This window comes from Vulpes vulpes, chromosome 7 (genome assembly GCF_048418805.1).
Source record: "Vulpes vulpes isolate BD-2025 chromosome 7, VulVul3, whole genome shotgun sequence".
Classification (NCBI taxonomy): domain Eukaryota; kingdom Metazoa; phylum Chordata; class Mammalia; order Carnivora; family Canidae; genus Vulpes; species Vulpes vulpes.
The window spans coordinates 92,932,501-92,940,888 of record NC_132786.1 but is presented as its reverse complement, the minus strand read 5'-3'; positions in this window follow the sequence as shown (position 1 = coordinate 92,940,888).

Below are 8,388 nucleotides of genomic sequence, written 5' to 3'. Positions count from 1 at the left end.
CCCAGTATCCACAATGTTCTACATCTTGCTTCCTTTATTTTCATTTCAGCAAACTTTCTTTAACCATCTAATAATAACATGCAAAATTAAGCATGGATTATGGAATTTAATGTACATTTAAAATGATGTCTCTTCCATCTCACACATCCCACTCCTAACCAAAACACAAACAGTTGCCACTTTTCTCTAATTAACACTTTAAATTGACATATTTCAAAACATACATTTAACTATATCATTTCTTATAAGAGGGAGCACATCATACTCTTCTGAACTTGAATCAGTAGATTTCACTTTTTCGTTTGTGAAAGAATGTTCATTTTAGCATGCTTGTGCTATGGAAACATCCTAATGCTTAGCCATGAGGCTCTATTTACAAACATTGTGATACAATGGAAAAATACACAATTATTCAAGAAGAGATATTTGTTACTAGATCTCAAAAGTGTCTGTCATGTATTGTTAATATCTATTCACCAATGTTCATTATCACCTTGGTTTATTATGGCTTTAGTTTTCTTTTTAACTTTGAAAGCAGTTAAGTAGAAACAAACATTTGATTCCTTGCCACGTATTGATAATTATTCAAAACCTAATGTCCTAAATTCTCATCGAAATTTGGTCTATTTCTTCCTACTATATTCTCTTCCATTTTCTCTTTCTCAGAAAAACAGAGAACTATTTTTTTTTCTAAATTCTAATAAACATGTCATCTTTTGGTTGGAAGAAACTTTAATTTATAAATTAATTTGGAAATATTTGTCATATTTACAGGGAATCTTTCAATACAAGAATGAGTAAGATTTCTATTTAGTCAAGCCTTCTTATATCGAGGTTTATAAATGGAGTTAAGATGGCTTTTATTTTGACTCCTTACAGTTCATCTTAAATGTACTGCATATATTTTATCTTTTAGTTTATTGTTATTAGATAGCTTCACATATTTTCTAATGCGTTGTTCTGTGTGCATGGATGCTATTGATTTCATGTCAACTTCGTAGCCAGACATTTTAGTGAAATATCTTTTCTTTCATACCGTTTCCGATTTTTAAACTAATTCTTTTAATTTTCCAGGTACTGTATCAATTACAAATAATAGTTTTTCCACTTCCTTTCCAATATTTATACTTTAGTTTTCTCTAATTTTATTGACTAACATTTACAGAATAATATTAAACAAATGACAGTGAATGACCTTTCTTCTAGATTGTAAAAGAAATGAATCCACTGCTTCATCATTGAGGATGATCCTGGTTTGGGGTTTGAAATAACCTATTATTGATTATGTGTGTGTGTGTGTGTGTGTGTGTGTGTTTGTGTGTGTGTGTGTTTTCAAGTAAGGAATGAATATAAATTTTATCAATTGGCTTTCAACACTTCTGAAGAGGAACATGACTTTCCCCATGAACCTTTATGCTTAGTTATAGATTTATTAATATTGAGCTGTTATTACTTTCTTCATATGAATTTTATTTGGACTTAATATTTTTGACTTAAAATTTAAATTAAAATTTGACGTATTTATTTTATGTAATGATGTTGTTTATGATTCTGCAATGACATCTGTGAGAGAATTCTCTCATTTTTCTTTATTGTATTATGTTTGTCATATTTTTGTATTAACGTTATGCTGCCTTTGAAAAAAGGAAGCATGTTTTTTCTAGATACTCTGAAACATTTTAAGAGAATCAAGTATTTACTCAAAATGTTTTGATAAATTTCAACAAGAAGTCATCTGGGCCTGGAAACTTAAACTGTGACAATTTTGTTTTATGCCTTCTATGTTAATTTCTCTGTTAAATTTTTGCATCTTGTGTAAGTTTCAGCAAACTGATTTTTCATGAATTTGTTTACTTCTTGTAGTATTTTAAAATTTGTATTTGCCTAGAGTTGAGACAAGTCACCTCTTTGATTTGGCAAATATAAGTTTTAACTATAATGACTCCTTGTTTGTACAGTACTGCCTTTGGCTCAGGGCGTGATCCTGGAGTCCAGGGATTGAGTCCCACATCAGGCTCCCTGCATGAAGCCTGCTTCTCCCTCTGCTTATGTCTAAGCCTTCTCTCTCTGTGTGTCTCTCATGAATAAATAAATAAAATCTTAAAAGAGAGAGAGAAAGACAGAGAGAGATCTTTCCTGTTCTCAGTCTTTACTTTGTACAGTTGTATTTTCCCCCTTTTTTGATGAAGCCCTCTCCTTCCCAAAGAAGGATTATGCATTAACTAAACCATTTTTATATTTTGTTATTGATACACTTTTATTTTTATATTTTCTATTCCTTCTGTTGAGGGCTTTTCTTTTGTCTTCATTTTAGTGCTTTATTTTGCTTCATTTTTAAGTATATAAGGCCTCTGTGTGTTAGAATATCATACTAACTTTAATATGCAGAATTTTTACTATTAGTTATTAGCTATTCTGCAGGTTCTGATTGGATTTCTTTTTTATCCAAACAGTTTACTTCTTCTATACCTGGATATGCCTCTTGTTTAATTCTTCAAATTCATATACAAAATCTGTTGGTATTCTACAAGCACATCCAGAAAGTCATTATTAATATTATTAAGTATTTTAACCTAACGCACAGCTAAGAAGTATGGAATGCCATTACCTAAAAATCTCATGTCAAAATAAGGTATTGTTTGGCCCTACCCAAGTGTATCAAATACTTTCTTCTCCCACTTACATTGCTTCACAGTTTTTCATTGACACTATAGAGAACAATGAGTTACGAACACCATTATTCTATCATGTTCAAGAACCATTAATTCTCATAGTTTAATATTATTGGGTAGAGTAGAACTGAAAGAGAATACCTGTTTATAGAGGAAGAATTCATTCCTTTGAAATGTCTGAATGGAGTGTTTTGCACTCCTTTTTAAACTATCTTTAAGGAAAAAAATGCGTTATGATATCCCTTCAAAAGCAAACATGTATTTTTGAAAGATTACATTTTGGATGGAAGTTTTAAAAGAGAGTAATAAAGGTAGAAGCATAAAACTAACAAAACAAATAGACACCAAAACCCCTGGAAAAGCTATCCCCACAAATAACAAAATTTAGTTAATGGGGGAAATTCTTTTATTTCCCACTATAAATAACTTAAAGACTGAATAAAATACATAAAATAGTTGTTTTCAGATATCGGCCAATAACCACAAGAGCCTAGTGGTTTTTCTGAGTTAAGAAAACAAAAATTGGAGTTCAGGCAGTCTGAGGTAGGTGGAATCAATGGTTCAGGGTAACAGAAAAGGCAGAGCTATAGATTACTAGGTTTACCTCAAAAACAAAAACAAAAACAAACAAATAAAAAAAACCTCAGAGCCTAAATTGAACAGATTCCCAACTGACCAAAGATGAGGCAATTTGTTTCAGTAAAGGTAAGAATTGCAATGGATTGACTCTTAAAATATATTTAAATCCATGAGTTCATAATGTTATATAATTTTAAAAACTAATTGGATGCTTTCTAAAAATGATGACAAGGATCCCAATTTATAATCTTGAAAATGTGTTAATAAGAGAAAAAGATGATAAAAAACATTCTTCCTTTACTAGATAAAATGATACTATTATAGATTAGAGGAAACATCTTATAAAATTTTCTGAGGTGAAAAAAGTAAATGAAATGATAAAAATTAGTTAATGGAGCCAGATATGGAGAACTCATGGCTATTAACTCAAAAAATAATAACATCTTGTATCATAGTCCTTCTGATAAATAACACAGCATGATAAATAGTATTTGAAAAAAGTATATAAGCTAAGTTTGAATAAGCTTCTAAATATGGCTGCCAATTTCCAGGAAAAGCAGAGGATAGAAGAACAGGTTAAACTACGCCAAGAGTATGCCAACAACAAAATCCAGACTATGGAAAATGACAGGTGAAATAACCAATGTTCTTTAATAGATAAATTGATAGAGAGGTGCCTGGCTAGCTCAGTCAAAGAAGTATGTGACTCTTAGTCTTGGGGTCATGAGTTTGAGCCCCACACTGTGTGTAGAGATTACTTAAATAAATAATACTTTTTTTAAAAAAGAAAAGCAAAATATAGGAGAATCTGTAGATTAAAAAACCAAAGATATATCAATCTAAAAATTGTCCAAGATTAAGCAATAGATTCTAGCAATTCTCATTTGGGTGATAATAAATTCGAAGTGGTTACTGTAGAATTCAGGATAATGGTTTCACTTTAGGGAAGTGGAGAATGTGAATGAGATGAGACACATGGGGGACATACTAAGATAGCTGGCAATGTTCTACTTCTTGACCTGACTGGTAGTTGTGAGAATAGTTTCCTTACACTAACTCATGAACTTCACATTTGTTTTGTATGGTTTTCTGTATCTGTGTTTTGTTGCACTATTTTAAAAAGTTTAAAATAAATAAAAGGAAGACAGCCAAAAAATACCTCATTTCATAAATTGACAGAATACTTTAAAATGTGTTAGTGATAATCTATTGTCTATTTGTCTCCTAATGAAGGATTTTCTTTTATAGATGCTACTCAAAGTATTACATGAGGACCACCAGCTAAACTATCCTCTGGGGGCTACCTAGATATGCAGTGTCTCAGTTCCTATGCCTGACCTGCTGCATTTTAACAAGATTCCCAAGAGGCCCACGTTTATAACGAAATTTGAAAAGCCATGTTTTGTAGTGTCCTCAACAGGTTGTTAACTTGCATACTTTTACTTAAACTTAGTTTGCTGATTTTTTTCAGGTTCTCTAGTTATTAAACTTTTTAAAAAGTGAACTAAACAGTTTCTTCCTATAATTTTCAGACTCTGGTCCTCTATAGAAATACAGCATAAATCCAGGATTTTCCACATGGTATGCTCCTGTATTTGAAAATAGTCCTCTATTCTTCAAGCTAGGCATTCCAAGTGGCTTCAGGTTTTCCTATGTGTGTACCTTGATTTCCAAACTTTTTTTTTTGATTTCCAAACTTTTATACGATCTTGTATTTCTGCAAATGTGCAATATCCTTCCTAAAATCTGTCCATTGAAACTGTGCAACATCTTAGAATTTATGTGACCAGTGGGCTGCATGATGTAGGAAGAAGACAAATATTCATGAAGGTATTATTATGTGACCAGTGCAAATCTTTACCACTCTCATTTAAAAACAAAACAAAACAAAAAAAGACAAAACCAGATCTCTTTATTCATCATGATCTCAACATTCCACATCTCTTATTCAATGTTTTTGTTCTTGTTGTTGCTATTGTCGTTGTTTTCTCTGAACTTTTGGATCATGACCAGTTTGGAGATAACTAAAATTCCAGAAAATTTTGCATATGAACATTTGCAAAGCCTGGATTCTCCCCTTCTTGACATATATAATTGATTTTCATTGTGTAAATGTAAGCAGCTACAAGTATTTGTGTCATCTCATTTTATTGTGTATTTAAGGTTTCCTCCTTATTACGATATCATCAAGCATCCATCAATGATGTTGTCAGTGGGAATCCTGTCTTTGTCAATTTCGAAATTTCATCCTTGGAGTTTTGAATGTATACTTAAGACAATTCTAACCCAAGTTTTAGCAGGGCTAAGTAAAACAGGGCATAAAATGTGTTAGGTTTTTTTGCTAATTAATTTGAATGATTGTTACATTAAAGTATATGTTTTCTGCCCTTTTATTGAATAACTAGCTTTCATTCTATATCTTGTTTTTTTAATAAATACAGTATTGTGTATGTTAACTTTATCTAAAACTCAACAGAGGGGGATGAGGAGTTGAGGGCCAGAGTATAAGAGTAAACTTACTAGCATATTGAAGGGTATCCCATCCCATTCAATGAGTAATAATTCTGCGTAAGACACCACAGATAACAAGATTAATAAATTATGGCCTTTGTGGTTAAAGATCTCATGGCCAAATAAGTGGGAGAACTACATTGATAAATGTAGTTTATTTAGCTATTTATGGGTAGAGCATTATTCAATATCCAAAATTCAATTGTAATGTTATGGAGGTGGTCTCAGATGGCAATGTACAAAGACTGAACTCACCTACTCCCCTGGACACACCGAATTTACAGCTACATTGGGAATAATTCCCACTGACAAATAACTGAAAACTAGCTCAACAGCTCCCTCCACAACAAAGACTAAAAGGCACACTGTGAGACCAGTAAGAGAGGAAGAGATGTAGTCTCAGCAAAAACCCTACCCCCAGCACAGTGACCCACAATAGGAAGGAGTCTCATGGGTACAGAGCCTCACCCTGAGGAGCAAAGGATTTGTGTCCCATTATGTTCAACCCAAACCTTGAGACCTACACCAGAGAGACAAGTCTCCAAAACTGTCTAGCTTCAAAAAAGAATTGTTCTAACACTGATGAGACACCATGTCTGTGGGGGATATGATATACTCCTTTAGAGAGCTCATGTGTGGACTTACACTTTCAGGATCCAATAAAAAGCCAGCAGTTTGAGAGATGACCAGATTTTATGTGAAGATTTATTTGTTAATCATAAAATATCTGCCAAAAGAGCAGGTACCAATGGGTCTTTCTTTGGGGATGGAGATATTGATATGCACTTTTTTGTACTCTCCCTCTATCTTGCTAAAACAGGCAGATGTGTTTAGCTTCTCTAAAGCCCTGAGCATACTCCACTCCCAACATTCTTGGCCTTGCTCTTTGCAGGCATGCCCCAGGGCCGGTACTTTTCCCTTGTATCATTAAGCTGTAAACATGACTTGCCCTCAAGCACTGTCTCACAGACTTGCTAAAGCCACCAGGTGAATGCAGTCCATATAGGGAAACTGCTCCCTCCTTTATCACCTAGCCATGGTAGCTAGAGGAGCTTGCCTTTCTGCATCCATGAGACTCTAACCATCAGATGAGTAGTTCAAGGTGGGCTATCATACACAGGTACTGCAGAGAAAGCCAACTGATACACACCCTCTGTTGCCCCATGAAAAAGGTCTATTTACTTATCTTGGAGGTTTAATCCAAGGGGTAGGTTTTGGATCTGGCACACATCTGAGGCTACAAGGTCACTCTCAGAAAATATACACAGGGGGACAACATCTTTGAGTCCTCCCTTGGCCTAATCAGTCTGCTGGTACCTCCCAGAATCATGTACACTCATCTGAAACCCCATTTTTTTGCAACTGTCATGATGGGTACCTCCAGATCTCCTGGTCTGGAGGTCAGCAGAGCTTACAATGATATACTGTATAATTGTACAATATATATTTGTGTGTATATACACACAGATGAGTGTGTGTGTGTGTGTGTGTGTGTGTGTGTGTGTGTACTTTAAACACTACTGATTAAGGATCTAGCTTCCAATCAGGCTGAAACTAGGTGCTGACAGGTATCTCTCCTTTTGGAATGCTGGCATGTCTTGACACACCCTCAACAACTGGGACTTACCAAGACTAATTTAGGCTACTTAACAATCACAAAAATTAAAAAGACAAGGAAGAGCTAGGGCAAGTTTGAACAATAACATTTATCTCCTACACAAGACCACTCCTTCAAGACTAGGAGATGTAGCTATTTTGCCTAATACATAGAAACAAACAGAGTTAAGCAGAATGAGGAAGAAAAATGTTCCAGTTAAAGAACAAGACAAAACCCTCAGAAAAATACATTAATGACCGGAGATGATTATTCTACCTGACAAAAAGTTCAAATAATGGTCATGAAGATGCTCACCAATCTTGGGAGAAAAATGGATGAACATGAAAGAAGTTCAGCAAAGATACAGAAAACACAAGAAAGTACCAAACAGAGTCACAGAACTGAAGAATGTAATAAATAGACTAAAAAATGTACTAAGGAGTTTCAATAGCAACCTGGATGAAGTAAAAGAACAGATCAGCAAGCTTGAAGATAAAATAATGGAATTCACTAAGCAGCAAATTTTTCTAAAAAAAAAAAATTTTAAATGAAGATAGCTTAATGGACAACATCAAGCAAATAACATTTTAATCATAGGTATCCCAGAAGGAGAGAGAAAGGGGCAGAAAACTTGAGGAAAGAATGGCTAAAAGCTTTCCTAATCTAGAGAATGAAACAAATATCCAGATCTAGAAGCACAAAGAATTCCCAGTAAGATAAACCCAAAGAGAGCTATACCAAGACACATATAATTAAAATTTCAAAAGATAAAGATAGAGAGGGAATCTTAAAAGCAGCAAGAGAAAAAAAATGCTACACGCAGGGACTATTAACTCATTTTGCAGCAGAAATTTGCTGCAGGTCACAAAGGAGAGGCATGATACATTCAAAGTACTTCAAGGAAAAAACTTCCAGCAAAAATATTCTACCTGGAAAGGTTATCATTCAGAATACAAGTAGAAATTAAGAGTTTTCCAGACAAAAAAAAAAAAAGACAGTCTCTTCAATAAATGGTGCTGGGAAAATTGG